The sequence below is a fragment of the Hordeum vulgare genome, chromosome 5H (genome assembly GCF_904849725.1).
Source record: "Hordeum vulgare subsp. vulgare chromosome 5H, MorexV3_pseudomolecules_assembly, whole genome shotgun sequence".
In the NCBI taxonomy this organism is placed as follows: Eukaryota; Viridiplantae; Streptophyta; class Magnoliopsida; order Poales; family Poaceae; genus Hordeum; species Hordeum vulgare.
In genome coordinates this window covers 281,667,007-281,683,606 of record NC_058522.1, presented here as the reverse complement: position 1 = coordinate 281,683,606, position 16,600 = coordinate 281,667,007, and positions in this window count along the sequence as shown.

Below are 16,600 nucleotides of genomic sequence, written 5' to 3'. Positions count from 1 at the left end.
GAGTGTAGATGACACGTATAATTGAAGTGGGACAAATCCTTCACTGCTAGGAGAAAGCCTACTAGTAGCGCTGGTTTTTCCCTTACCAATAGCGCTGGGGGCTGTTAGTAGTAGCGCCGGATTTAAAGCGCTACTCGTATCTACGTTAGCAGTAGGGCAGGAATAAATAAAGGACTACTCCTAATATTCCAGCACTGCTGCTAATGTTCCTGCTTTCAATATTTAATTCCCGTCGCATCTTTGCCCCATCTATGTATTTGTGCATGCTCTAAACGGTAGTTTCATCTTATCATAATAAACATGCATTATTCTCATCATATCATACACATAAAGTAGTCTCGTCATTTCTACCATCATCATCATTATCCAACACATATATCATTATCCAACACAAATATCATCAAACCTCGAAAATAGTGGTACACACAAGTCATGGCACACCCACAAGTTTCATCATCCCTATCTAAACCATCATGTAGAAGAGAAGAGCGGTCAGCATGAGCAAGAGCGCGACTATGCAGTACTTCCTGAGGCACCGATTTCACTCTGTCTCTCGTAGCATCCACCTCAAGTAACTCATTTCTGCTTCGGCTTTGCTGTCGAACTCTCTGTGGCTAGCGCCCGGGTACCTGTCCACCTGGGCCTGAGCATCTGGCCAGTGGTCGTAAACTCCTGGAACCCTCCCAATGAATAAGACATAGCAGCCCTTCGCCATCTCCGATCTATGTACCTGCATCGTAAGTTGATTAACAACGATATATAATATGCAACATAATGTACTTGATAAACACAAAGAGACATAGTTAGCAGAATACAAGCGGTAAACATAAATAACGAAGTTCCTCATACACAAACTAATTAACTAGACTGATGTATACGCTAGTTCCTAGAAAGCCGGTAGTACTAATTATAAACACACATTTTCATCGTCAATCACTCTCAGCGCCCCAATCTTCATAGTCAGGGATGAATGACCCCAGCTGGTTGAAAGGCTTTAGGTCTAGACGCTGAGCGTGTAGCAGTTCTCGAACATTCTCCCGCCTCATTGGCCATTGGAAGAACATCCCTCCTTGTTCGACGACCTGCTTCATGATCACTTGGGGAAGCTCACACTCTATGTGATAAAACTCAGCTCGGATTCGATGAACCAGTGTCGTTCCTATGCTTGTGGCCCAGTTGACAATCTCGGCATCGCTGGAATTAGCTGACATGCGAAGGCGTTGATTATCCCTTCTGTACTCGATCATGTGACGCGTGAGGTAGAATCCATCAGCCTTACTAGTGTTCGGTTGCTCGATGCACCAAAAGTCGGTCTGATGGCCGAAAGCCGACGCTTGATTCCTGTACTTTTTCACCTTAATATATCCACCAGTAAGGTTGAAGGTTATCAAGGCACTATCGAGAACACTCTTTATGTGCGGGTAATCCTTTTTCTCGATGTTCTTTGATGAGTCCAAGTACGGAGTCTGACAACCCGAGACCGACGCTCCAGAAGATTCCCCCTTTATTCCGTTGTCGCCGAGTTAATTATAGTTTGTCGCACTCATCATCACATCATGCGCATCATCTGCATTGTGTCAGCACTCCGTTGCCGCCAGTTTCAAAGCCTGCATCCATTATTAGTTGTCGGTTCACTCCATTATCGACGTTGACCGTTTTCAGACCAACCACACATGCACGTGCCCGCAGTATTGTTAATATTGTTTTTAAAGGTGTCCGGAAAATATTCTCGGATTGGGTTGAAAGTTGGCGTTCGGTCTTAATATAGTGTAGGTAGGCCGCCTGTCAAATTTCATCGCGATCGGAGCTAGTTTGATACTTGTAACATTTATTATATAGCGGCACAATAGTCGGTCATTTGTCGGATGTTTCGGTATTTTAAAACTCCGATGCCAGGTTGCCCATTTTCCCTCTCTTAGCCGCCTAGCCCCTTTGCACAGTGCACCGACCTTCCCGCAACTTAGCCCGGAACTCCCCCCGGACCTGAAAGTACGGTCGTGACCGTGGGGTCCGTATCAACCCCGTTTTACCGCAAACGGTCACTGGTTTGTCCATTGGACCCTCTAACCTAGTTATTTTCGACCGTCTGATTTAAGTCCGAGGGTCCAAATAGCCCTTGGACCCAAACCCATTTATCATATATAGATCCACTTAGCCCAAATCAGACCAAACCTAGGTATCCTCCCCTGTCCCATCCAGCGCCGCCACCCACACTTGGGCTCCTCCCACCTCGGGATCCCCAGATCCAATCCGCAGCCAACACACCCCCCCCCCCCGAAAGTTGCTCGAACCAGCCTCCTTCCTCTGCTCTTGGACGCGTCTAGTGGACCAAAGGAGAGCAGCCCCGAGCAGTCAGCTCCTCCCATGGTGCCTTGCTTCTCAGCTCGATGGAGATATTCCGCCGTCTAGGAGGAGTTGTGCCTCGAGCCAGCATCACCCAACCCCGTTGCCTGAAGCCAGCAGTCGTTGTCCCCGCCGCCAGCTCCGCCCCTCACCGATGAGCCACCACCGCATAGCCCTACCGGTGGTGCCCCGCGTCGCCTCCTCGTGCGCATCTGAGAGTTGTCGCTCGTGCATCGCCCTTGCCATAGCCAGCCGCACCATGAGCTACTGTCATCGTGGCCCTGTTGCCTCTCATTGTCGCACCGCCCACCTCCAGCCATGGATCTAGTGGGATCCCGCTTCCTCACTATGGATCAAGCCTCCCCGCCCATTTCTGGCCGCCTCGCCATCGCTCGCAAGCCGCCGCCGCCGATGACTGTTGTGGCTCGCCTCCCGTTCGTGCGAGCGTGAGGAGGACGACACCCCAGTGAACAACCACATTGGCCCAGCCGCATGGGCCTCTGCTGCTAGGCCGAGGCCCAAGGAACAGACTCCCGCGGCCTAGCTCCAGGCCCCCTCCCACCAACCAGGCCAGCCCGAGCCGGCCAGCCCAGCTCCAACCAGGTCGAAGCCCACCGAGGTGAGAACCCTCTCAGGCCTCTATTTCGCGCCCTAGGAGCTTGGTTGTTATCCTACGCCCATGCTATGATTTCGGCCCATTGTAGTTTCGACCCGCTGTATTTTTTTTAGCACCGGCAATTTTATTTAATTTCAGAAACGAGCATAATTTTCAAACGCACGTAAGTTTTTATCCGTGCGCCGGATCGCGACCAGTTGTATAAGTGAAGTGATTAGGATTTCACGTAGATTAATATTTTCGAACTCTCGTGCATATTAAAAGCTGTTTAGCATGATGTTTGCATTGGTTTGTGTGTCGACGTGATAGAAACGATTTAGGTCGTAGTTAATTAACCGTAGCTCCGTTGGAGATGAACCATATATGTAAATGTTCTAGAACGACGAGTAGAATCACGTGAACCACTTTGTTTTTCCATTTAACAAACATAAAATGTGATTGGGACAAATCTAGACTGATTTAGAATTTAACACATGGGGTCATTTCGGAGATGCTATATGTCGTTTCCGGTCTCATTTAAAATGCCAAGATAGGGAGATTATTGTGCTTCACCCCTTACCATGTTTAGCAACATTTAATATTGCCTGTAAATAACCAGGAGTGAACTAAATAATTTAACGTGGAGTCTCGTCAATATGCAACTTGTTGCATATTGAGCTTCACTTAATGTGTAGTGTTTGACTGTGTGAATTGCCATGCCCTGCCTTGCATATATAAACCGATCATGCATCATATGTGATTTGCATCATGTCGCGCATGTGTCGTGGTGAATATCGTGTGTTGATTCTTGTTTTCGTTTTGCTTCGTCTCGATAGAGTTCCACAAGCGTGTCGGAATGTGAGGACCCGTTCGACTATGTCGGTTCGTCTGCTTCACGGAGTCGTTCTTCTACCAAGCGGGGTCTCGGGCAAGATGATCATTTCCCTAGATACCATTACTATCATTGCCATGCTAGCTATTTCGTTTCTATCACTATGTCTTGATGCCTACCACTTGTTTAAATAAGCCTCTCAACATTGCCATGAAAACCTTCAACCTTCTACAACCTAGCAAACCACTCATTGGCTATGTTACCGCTTGCTTAACCATTGGATAGCGTTGCTAGTTGCAGGTGCAGTTGCTTCCATGTGATAACATGGGTTCCTTGTTATATCACCATATTATTGTTAAATAATTTAATGCACCTATATACTTGGTAAAAGGTGGAAGGCTTGGCCTTTCTAGCCTGGTGTTTTATTCCACCTTTGCCACCTTAGTTTCGGCTGCCGGTGTTATGTTCCATAGATGAGCGCTCCTAACATGCTTGGGGTTGTAATGGGGACCCCCTAGATTCTCTTTTTGGGATAAAGCTCGTCTGGCAAGGCCCAACATTGGTACTATATTTTCCCAACATAATAATCCTGATAATACTGAAAAACATAGGGCGTCATGAACCTGAGGAGTAATTCAACATAATAGAGGGAGGGCCAGTGCTGGTCCAAAGTAGAGCACCTTGTAGGGCCAACCCGGGGCAACTCGGGTGATGTCTATCATCCCATCGTACGCTTCGCTTATTCGTCGTGTCCTAAGAACGAGATACGCGGCTCCTATCGGGATTCTCGACATGTCGGGCGGCCTTACTGGACTAGTTTTACCTTTCTGGAGCGTCTTTTGCGAGGGATTCCGAGGATGCTTTGGGTTATCTCGAGGTTGAGGTTTTCCAATAGGAACCCGAGGAGATCACGAGTTTCCCTAATCGAGGTCATTCCGTCGCAGCGTGTGGTTGTTTGTGATGGACTAGTTGGAGAACCCCTGCAGGGTTAAATCTTTTGGAAAGCCGTGCCCGCGGTTATGTGGCAACGTGGAAACTTTGTTTAACATCCGGTTCTAGATAACTTGAAGTAAGCTTATTTAAAAACTTGCCAACTGAGTGTGTAACCATGACTGTCTCTTTTGTGAGATCCTTCTCCGATCGAGGACATGATGGGGTTATGTCTGACGTAAGTACGTGTTCAGGATCATTCATTTGAGCATCAGTAGTTCACGTCCGTTATGCGTAGATCTTCCCCCTCTTTTATTCTTGTACTCGTAAGTTATCCATCTCAAATAAATGCTTAGTCGCTTGTTGTGGCCTAAACACTTAACCATACCTCACGCATTAAGCTTTGCTAGTCTTGATACCTTTGGAAATGACATTGTTGAGTCCCTGTGGCTCACAGATTACTACAACACTAGTTGCAGGTACAGGTAAAGAGTTACTTTGAAGTGAGCGCGCCGATTGTGCTATTTGGAGTTTCTTCTTCTTCATCATCATCGATCTAGGATGGGTTCCAGGTCAGCAGCCTGGGATAGCAAGGATGGGCGTCGTTCTTTTATCATTTGTTTGCATCCGTAGACGAACCCCGCTCTTCTTCATGATGATTGTATGTGTTGTACTCATGTGACTCTGATGTAGCTTGTGGCGAGTGTAAGCCAACTCCTTATACTCATCTTTTCATTACATATACTTGTAATGATATCCATCCTTGCGAAACGACGAGATGCGTTTCTATCCCTGTCGAGGCCCTCACGCCAAAATAAGGATAGGACCTCATCTTGGGTGTGACAAGTTGGTATCAGAGCAGTACCAATCTAGGATCCCCCTTGATTGATCAAACTTGGCCGAGTCGAGTCTAGTGAAAAATTGCTTTGAGTCTAGTTATATATCGGAGAGTAGATTTCTTTTTTTCTCATCTTCTATGCTCTGGTGAGGAATCTTGACGTAATAATTTTAATTCTACTCCTCTTCTCACTCAAATTTTTTTAGGATCACGCGAATATTTTTGGAATCTATATGATGTCGATGTGATGGAGTTCTGACTTGGTGCGTGATACGTCTCCAATGTATCTATAATTTTTTATGGTTCCATGCTATTATCTTGTCAACTCTGGATGTTTTGTATGCATTTTATATATCTTTTGGGACTAAACTATTAACTCAGTGCCAAGTGCCAGTTTCTGTTTTTTTCCGCGTTTTTGACCTTTTTCATAGGAGAATATTAAACGGGGTCCAAACAGAATAAAATCTTCGGAATGATTTCTTTCGTAACAGAAGATACGCAGGGAACTTGAGAACCAAGGCAAAGGATACCGGGGGAGGCCACAAGCCCCCTAGACGCGGCCTGGGGGCGCTCCTATTAGGCTTGTGGGCCCCCCGTGGCTCCTTTGCCCTACTTCTTCCACCTATGAATTCCCTAAAAATCCAAAACTCCCACACAGAGCCACGAAAATACTTTTCTGCCGCCGCAAGCTTCTGTCTCCGCCAGATCCCATCTGGGGACCGTTCTGGTGCCCTCCAGAGGGGGGATTCGGACACGGAGGGCTTCTTCATCAACACCATTGCCTCTCCGATGATGCGTGAGTAGTTCACCACACACCTTCGGGTCCATAGCTAGTAGCTAGATGGCTTCTTCTCTCTCTTGGATCTTCAATACAAAGTTCTCCATGATCTTCATGGAGATCTATCCGATGTAATCTTCTTTTGCGGTGTGTTTGTCGAGATCTAATGAATTGTGGATTTATGATCATATTATCTATGATTATTATTTGAGTTTCCTCTGATCTCTTATATGCATCATTTCGTATCCTTGTAATTCTCTTCGAGTTGTGGGTTTCATTTGGCCAACTTGATCTATAATTCTTGCAATGGGAGAAGTGCTTGGTTTTGGGTTCATACCGTGTGGTGTCCTCACCTAGTGACAGAAGGGGTAGCGAGGAACGCATCGTGTTGTTGCCATCAAGGGTAAAATGATGGGGTTTATATCCATTGCATGAATTTATCCCTCTACATCATGTCATCTTGTTTAAGGCGTTACTCCATTTATTATGAACTTAATACACTAGATGCATGCTGGATAGCGGTCGATGTGTGGAGTAATAGTAGTAGATGCAGAAAGTATCGGTCTACTTGTTTCGTACGTGATGCCTATATGTATGATCATTTCCTTAGATATCATCATGACTTTGCGCGATTCTATCAATTGCTCGACGGTAATTCGTTCACCCACCGTAATACTTGCTTTCATGAGAGAAGCCTCTAGTGAACAATATGGCCCCCGAGTCTACTTCACATCATATTTTCAGCTCTACACTTTCAGTTTGTTGCACTTTCCACCTTCAGATCTCACCTTGCAATTAATCGTGAAGGGATTGACAACCCCTTTACAGCGTTGGGTGCAAATTTGTTTGTTTTTGCGCAGGTACATTGGTGACTTGCCTTGATACTCCTACTGGATTGATACCTTGGTTCTCAAACTGAGGGAAATACTTAGTGCTACTGTGCTGCATCACCCTTTCCTCTTCAAGGGAAAAACCAACGCAAGATCAAGAGGTAGCAAGAAGAATTTCTAGCGCCGTTGCCGGGGAGTATCAAGTCAAGAATAGTCTCCCTTCAACGTGTCAATTTTTGGCGCCGGAGACTATTCTAAGTGAAGCTTATCCAAGTAACTATCGCAAACTCAGCTCATGCATTTACTTTTTTTTGCCTTTTGCCTCTCGTTTTCCTCCCCCCCCCCCCACTTCTGAAAAACAAAAATTTACAAAAATATTTTCCTTTTTCGTTTGCCTTTCCTTTGCTTGTGTTCTATGTGCCTTCATTATACTTGCATCTTTGCTTGCTAACTATCTATTGATATGGATCCTCACCCACTTGCTAATCTCTTTAAGAGATCCAATTACGTTGAACCATTTGCTAGTGAGTTGAGTGCACTTGACTATCTCTATGGAGTTTTGCTTGAGATGCGTGAATCTGAAAATTGTGATGAAGAAATTTATGAAGTGATTCACGAGGGCTCCTTGAATGAAAAGCATGATTGCAATGGTTTCACTATAAATTCTATTAGTGACAATCATGCTAAAAATATGCAAAACCCTAAGCTTGGGGATGCTAGTTTTCCTATGTCCACTACTTGTTGCAATGATCATGATTGGGGTGATGATTTTTCTTATGATCTTGAAAATTTGTTTAAGCCTCATGATGAATATGATGTTTACAACAAGATTGAAAGTGGGTTTGGAGAAGTCATGGCTTTAGTTGATGATAATCCCACTATTTTTGAAGAGCGTCGACTTTGCATGCATGTGGATCAAGAAAAGAATATCCTTTGTGATAGCTAAATTGTTGAATTTTAATATGATCCCACATGTAATTATTATGAGAGAGGAAAATATGGTTGTAGAAATTTTCATATCACTAAATCACCTCTCGTTATGTTGAGATTGATATTGTCTCTTTCTTTTCCTTGCATATGCTAACTATTGGTTGTCTTGACAATTTGTTTCCCTATAAAATGCATATGCATAGGAAGTATGTTAGACTTAGATGTGATTTTCACATGCTTTATGATGCTCTCATTGTGCTTCAATCCTTGTCTTTTGTGTGAGCATCATTGAATTGCATTATGCCTAGCTAAGGGCATTAAACAATAGCGCTTGTTGGGCGGTGCTGCCTCTTGAGATTGCGTTGGTTTTCCCTTGAAGAGGAAAGGGTGATGCAGCACAATAGCAGTAAGTATTTCCCTCAGATTGAGAACCAAGGTATCAATCCAGTAGGAGAATCAAGCCAAGTGTCCAGAGTACCTGCGCAAACACAAACAAGCTTGCACCCAACGCTATAAAGGGGTTGTCAATCCCTTCAAGATTGATTGCAAAGTGAGATCTGAAGGCGAAAAGTGCAACGAAGTAAAAGTGTAAGGCTGAAAATATGATGTGAAGTAGACCCGGGTGCCATAGTGTTCACTAGAGGCTTCTCTCAAAATAGCAAATATTACAGTGGGTGAACAAATTACTGTCGAGCAATTGATAGAACCGCGCAAAGTCATGACGATATCTAAGGCAATGATCATACATATAGGCATCACGTCTGAGACAAGTAGACCGATACTTTCTGCATCTACTACTATTACTCCACACATCGACCGCTATCCAGCATGCATCTAGTGTATTAAGTTCATGACGAACAGAGTAACGCCTTAAGCAAGATGACATGATGTAGAGGGATAAACTCAAACCAATGATGTAAACCCCATCTTTTTACCCTTGATGGCAACAACACGATGCGTGCCTTGCTACCCCTTCTGTCACTGGGTGAGGTCACTGCACGGATGAACCCAAAACCAAGCACTTTTCCCATTGCAAGAATCATAGATCAAGTTGGCCAAACGAAACCCACAACTCGAAGAGAATTACAAGGATATTAAATCATGCATATAAGAGATCAGAAGAAACTCAAATAAGATTCATAGATAATCTGATCATAAATCCACAATTCATCGGATCTCGAAAAACACACCGCAAAAGAAGATTACATCAGATAGATCTCCATGAAGATCATGCAGAACTTTGTATTGAAGATCCAAGAGAGAGAAGAAGCCATCTAGCTACTAGCTATGGACCCAAAGGTCTATGGTGAACTACTCACGCATCATCGGAGGGCCAAGGTGTTGATGGAGAAGCCCTCCGTATCCGAATCCCCCTCCGACAGGGCACCAGAACATGCCCCAGGTGGGATCTTGCGGAGACACAAGCTTGCGGCGGCGGAAAAGTATTTTCGTGGATCTCTTTTGAATTTTTGGATTTTTCGGGAATTTATAGGCGGAAGAGGTAGGGCAGATGAGCCACAGGGGGCCCACAAGCCTGCTAGGCGCGGGCCCCCTTGGTCGCGCCTAGGGGGCTTGTGGCCTCCCCTGGTGGCCTTTGCCTTGGTTCTCACGTCCCCTGCGTATCTTCTGTTCCGAAAAAAATCTTTTCGGAAGTTTTATTCCGTTTGGACACCATTTAAAATTCTCCTCTGAAAAGGGTCAAACACACAGAAAAACAGGAACTGGCACTTGGCACTGAGTTAATAAGTTAGTCCCAAAAAAGATATAAAAGTCATACAAAACATCCAAAGTTTGACAAGATAATAGCATGGAACCATCAAAAATTATAGATACGTTGGAGACGTCCCAACCCTCCCCAAGCTTAACTCCTGCTCGTACTCGAGTAGGGAAGTGATAAAGACTGAATTTTTGATGTGGAATGCTACCTAGCATAGTTGTCCTTTGTAACTTCTTTCATGTGACATGAATGTTCAGATCCGTAAGATTCGAAACAATAGTTTGATATTGACATGAAAACAATAATACTTCAAGCAAACTAGCAAGGTAATCATGAACTTTCCAAATAACAAGGCTAAAGAAAGTTATCCCTACAAAATCATATAGTCTAGCTATGCTCCATCATCCCCACACAACTAATTTAAATCATGCACAACCCCGGTATTGTCCAAGTAATTGTTTTCGCACTCTCACAAAATGCATGAGTGTGAGCCATGGATATAGCACTATGCTGGAATAGAGTGTGGTGGAGGTTGTGAGACAAAAAGGAGGAGATGGTCAAATTGACTCGGAGTATCAAAGGACTATGGAGATGCCCATTAATAGATATCAATGTGAATGAGTAGGGATTACCATACAACGGATGCACTAGAGCTATAAGTATGTGAAAGCTCAAAAGGAGAGCTAGTGGGTGTGCATCCAACTTGCTTGCTCACGAAGACCTAGGGCAATTTTGAGGAAGCCCATCATTGGAATATACAAGCCAAGTTATATAATAAAGATTCCCACTAGCATATGGTGGTGACAAAACGAGAGGATCTCAATCATGAAGAACATGGTGCTATTATGAAGCACAAGTGTGGAAAGATATAGTAGCATTGTCCCTTCTCTCTTTTTCTCTCTTTTTTTGTTTGGGCTCTTTGGCCTCTCTTTTTTGTGGGCAACTTTGGTCTCTCTTTTTTTTATTTCCTCATATGGTACAATGCTCTAATAATGATGATCATCACACTTTTATTTACTCACAGCTCAAAGCTTAGAACGATGATGACTCTATAGGAAATGCCTCCGGCAGTGTACCGAGATGTGCAACGATCTAGCTTGGCGTATGACGTTGAAACATCTTGCTAGCTATATTACAATCATGAAATGGCAATATGAGAGTGACGGCACAATTCATGAGACGGAATGGTGGGAGTTGCATGGCAATATATCTCGGAATGGCTATGAAAATGCCATAGTAGGTAGGTATGGTGGCTGTTTTGTGGAAGGCATATGGTGGGTTTGTGCATCGGCGAAAATTGTGCGGTACTAGAGAGGCTAGCAATGGTGGAAGGTGAAAGTGCATCTATACCATGGACTCACATTAGTCATGAAGAACTCACATACTTATTGCGAAATTTTTTATTAGTAATCGAAACAAAGTGCTAAAGGCATACTCCTAGGGGAAGGGTTGGTAGGTGTTAACCATCGCGCGATCCCGACCGCAACACAAAGGATGACAATCAATAGATCAATTATGCTCCGACTTCCTAACATAGCGGTTCACCATACGTGCATGTTACGGGAATCACTAACTTCAACACAAGTATTTCTAGATTCACAACACCCTACTAACATAACTCTTAATATTAACGAATCCACGTCTCAAAACTAATTGAGAGGAATCAAACTTCTCTTTCTACTCAATGCACATGAAGATGGAGGTTTTATTGTATCCTCTTTGGGTGCCTATCACCTTTGGGACTACTTTCATAGCACAAGCCAACTACCAAGTTACGCACCGTCGTGCTCTAAAATATCTAAGTGAAGAACATAGAGCAAAATTGTCTACCTCAAAAGAAATAAGTGAAGCACAAAGAGTATTCTAGCAAATTCACGATGAGTGCATGTATCTCTCAAAAGGTGTGCAGCAAGGATGATTGTGACACAACAAAAACAAAAGTCTCCTACGATACAAGATGCTCCAAGCAAAACACATATCATGTGGTGAATAAAAATATAGCTCCAAGTAATGTTACCGATGGATTGAAGACGAAAGAGGGGATGCCTTCCCGGGGCATCCCCAAGCTTAGGCTTTTTGGTGTCCTTGAATTTGGCTTGGGGTGCCTTGGGCATCCCAAGCTTGAGCTCTTTCCACTCTTTATCCCTTTGTCCATGAGAACATCACCCAAAACTTGAAAACTTCACAACACAAAACTTAAACAGAAACTCGTGATATCATTAGCACAAGAAAACAAACTACCACCTCTTGAGGTACTGTAGCAATCTTGATTTCTATTTATATTGGTGTTAGATTACTGTATTCTCACTTTTCCAAGGCTAGTACCCCCCCCCCCCGATACTATCCATAGTTTCATCAAAACAAGCAACCAACACAACAAAAACAGAATCTGTCAAAAACAGACCACTCTGTAGCAATCTGTATACATAGTATACTTCTGGTATCTCAGAAATTCTGAAATATTACGAAAGCCTCGGAAAATGCCATATCAACCAGCAGCAAAAAGAATCCACTTAAAATCTCTTTCTGGATAAAAATGAAAAATAATTTCGTGAGCGAAAAGTTTCTGTCTTTTTCCAACAGGATCAAACAACCATCACCAAAACTAGTCATAAAGGTTTTCTTGGCTCAAACACAAAAAGAAACACAAAAGACACAATCATAACAGAATTATGATGGTGTGGACGCAGCAAAACAGAAAGCAAAAGATAAATTCATTGGGTTGCCTCCCAACAAGCGCTATTGTTTAACGCCCTTAGCTAGGCATTGATAATTCAATGATGCTCACATAAAAGATAGCAATTGGACACGAAGAGAGCATCATGAAACATGTGACAAACATATCTAAGTCTAACATACTTCCTATGAATAGGCATTTTATAGGAAAACAGATTGTCAAGACAACCAATAGTTACCATATGCAAGGAAGAAGAAAGAGACAATATCAATCTCAACATAACGAGAGGTGATTTGGTGACATGAAAGTTTCTACCACAATATTTTCCTCTCTCATAGCGATTACATGTGGGATCATAATAAAATTCAACAATATAGCTATCACAAAGGATATTCTTTTCATGATCCACATGCATGCAAAGTTGACGCTCTCCAAAAATGGTGGGATTATCATCAACTAAAGTCATAACTTCTCCAAACCCACTTTCAATATTATTGCAAATATCATATTCATCATGAGGCTTAAACAAATTTTCAAGATCATAAGAAAAATCATCGCCCCAATCATGATTATTGCAACAAGTAGTGGACAAGGCAAAACTAGCATCCCCAAGATTAGGGTTTTGCATATTTTTAGCATGATTGTCACTAATAGAATTTATAGTGAAACCATTGCAATCATGCTTTTCATTCAAGGAGCCCTCGTGAATCACTTCATAAATTTCTTCATCACGATTTTCAGATTCACGCATCTCAAGCAAAACTCCATAAAGATAGTCAAGTGCAATCAACTCACTAGCAATTGGATCAACATAATTGGATCTCTTAAAGAGATTAGCAAGTGGATGAGGATCCATATCAATAGATTTTCAGCAAGCGAAGATGCAAGCATGTTGAAGGCACATAGCACACAAGCAAAGGAAAGGCAAGCGAAAGAAAAGGGCGAACGAAAAAGGAAAATATTTTTGTAAATTTTTGTTTTTCAGAAGTGGGGGAGAGGAAAACGAGAGGCAAAAAAGTAAATGCAAGAGATGAGTTTGCGACACTTACTTGGATGAGCTTCACTTAGAATAATCCCCGGTGCCAGAGATTGACACGTTGATGGGTGACAATTCTTGACTTGATCCTCCCCGGCAACGGCGGCAGAAATCCTTCTGCTGCCTCTTGAGCTTGCGTTGGTTTTTCCCTTGAAGAGGAAAGGGTGATGCAGCACAGTAGCGGTAAGTATTTCCCTCAGTTTGAGAACCAAGGTATCAATCCAGTAGGAGAATCAAGCCAAGTGTCCAGAGTACCTGCGCAAACACAAACAAGCTTGCACCCAACGCTATAAAGGGGTTGTCAATCCCTTCAAGATTGATTGCAACGTGATATCTGAAGGTGGAAAGTGCAACGAAGTAAAAGTGTAAGGCTGAAAATATGATGTGAAGTAGACCCGGGGGCCATAGTGTTCATTAGAGGCTTCTCTCAAAATAGCAAATATTACGGTGGGTGAACAAATTACTGTCGAGCAATTGATAGAACCGTGCAAAGTCATGACGATATCTAAGGCAATGATCATACATATAGGCATCACGTCCGTGACAAGTAGACCGATACTTTCTGCATCTACTACTATTACTCCACACATCGACCGCTATCCAGGATGCATCTAGTGTATTGAGTTCATGACGAACAGAGTAACGCCTTAAGAAAGATGACATGATGAAGAAGGATAAACTCAAACCAATGATGTATACCCCATCTTTTTACCCTTGATGGCAACAACACGATGCGTGCCTCGCTACCCCTTCTGTCACTGGGTGAGGTCACCGCACGGTATGAACCCAAAACCAAGCACTTTTCCCATTGCAAGAATCATAGATCAAGTTGGCCAAACAAAACCAACAACTCGAAGAGAATTACAAGGATATGAAATCATGCATATAAGAGATCAGAAGAAACTCAAATAAGATTCATAGATAATCTGATCATAAATCCACAATTCATCGGATCTCGACAAACACACCGCAAAAGAAGATTACATCAGATAGATCTCCATGAAGATCATGGAGAACTTTGTATTAAGGATCCAAGAGAGAGAAGAAGCCATCTAGCTACTAGCTATGGACCCGAAGTTCTATGGTGAACTACTCATGCATCATCGGAGGGGCCATAGTGTTGATGGAGAAGCCCTCCATATCCGAATCCCCCCTCCGGCAGGGCACCAAAACGTGCCCCATATGGGATCTTGCGGAGACAGAAGCTTGCGGCGGTGGAAAAGTATTTTCGTGGATCTCTTTTGCAGTTTTGGATTTTTTTCGGGAATTTATAGGTGGAAGAGGTAGGGTAGACGAGCCACAGGGGGCCCACAAGCCTGCTAGGCGCCCCCCCCCCCGGCCGCGCCTAGGGGGCTTGTGGCCTCCCCTGGTGGCCTCTGCCTTGGTTCTCACGTCCCCTGCGTATCTTCTGTTCGGGAAAAAATCTTTTCGGAAGTTTTATTCGGTTTGGACACCGTTTAAAATTCTCCTATGAAAAGGGTCATAAACACGGCAAAAACAGGAACTGGCACTTGGCGATGAGTTAATTAGTTAGTCCCAAAAAAGATATAAAAGGCATACAAAACATCCAAAGTTTGACAAGATAATAGCATGGAACCATCAAAAATTATAGATACGTTGGAGACGTATCAAGCATCCCCAAGCTTAACTCCTGCTCGTCCTCCAGTTGGGAAGTCATAAAGACTGAATTTTTGATGTGGAATGCTACCTAGCATAGTTGTCCTTTGTAACTTCTTTCATGTGACATGAGTATTCAGATATGTAAGATTCAAAACAATAGTTAGCTATTGACATGAAAACAATAATACTTCAAGCAAACTAGCAAGGTAATCATGAACTTTCAAAATAACAAGGCTAAAGAAAGTTATCCCTACAAAATCATCTAGTCTGGCTATGCTCCATCATCCCCACACAACTAATTTAAATCATGCACAACCCCGGTATTGGCAACCCAATGAATTTATCTTTGCTTTTTGCTTTATGTTTTGTTGTGTCCACACCATCATAATTCTTTTATGATTGTGTTTTTTTGTGTTTCTTTTCGTGTTTGAGCCAAGTAATACCTTCATGACTAGTTTTGGTGATGGTTGTTTGATCTTGCTGAAAAGGACAAAAACTTTACGCTCACGAAATTATTTTTACTTCCTATATAGATGGAGATTTTGAGTTGATTCTTTTTTCTGCTGGTTGATATGCAAATTTCCCTAATTGTCATAATTTTTCAGAATTTTTTAGATAACATAAGTATAGGAAGTATACAGATTTCTACAGACTGGTCTGTTTTTGAAAGATTCTGTTTTTGTTGTGTTGATTGCTTATTTTGATGAAACTATGGATAGTATCGGGGGGTACTAGCCATGGAATAGTGAGAATAAAGTAATCTAAAATCAATCTAAATAGAAATCAAGTTTACTATAGTACCTAAAGAGTTGGTAGTTTGTTTTCTTGTGCTAATGATATCACGAGTTTCTGTTTAAGTTTTGTGTTGTGAAGTTTTCAAGATTTGGCTGATGTTCTCATGGAGAATGGGATAAAGAGTGGAAAGATCTCAAGCTTGGGGATGCCCAAGGCGTACCAAGCCAAATTCAAGGACACCAAAAAGCCTAAGCTTGGGGATGCCTCGGGAAGGCATCCCCTCTTTCGTCTTCAATCCATCGGTAACGTTAGTTGGAGCTATATTTTTATTCACCACATGATATGTGTTTTGCTTGGAGCGTCGTGTATTAGAGGAGTCTTTTCTTTTTTTTGTGTCACAATCATCCTTGCTGCACACCTTTTTGAGATATACATGCACTCATCATGAATTTGCTAGAATACTCATTGAGCTTCACTTATATCTTTTGAGCTAGATAATTTTGCTCTAGTGCTTCACTTAGATCTTTTTAGAGCACGACGGTGTCATATTTTGGAGAAATAATAACTCTCGATCTTCACTTATATCTTTTTGGGAGTGCTCTCTCTGAGTAACTTGGTAGTTGGCTTGTGCTATGAAAGTAGTCCTAAAGATGATAGGCATCCAAAGAGGATATAATAAAGACTTCCATATTCAAGTGCATCAATAAGTAAAGAGAAGTTTGATTCCTCTCAATTAGTT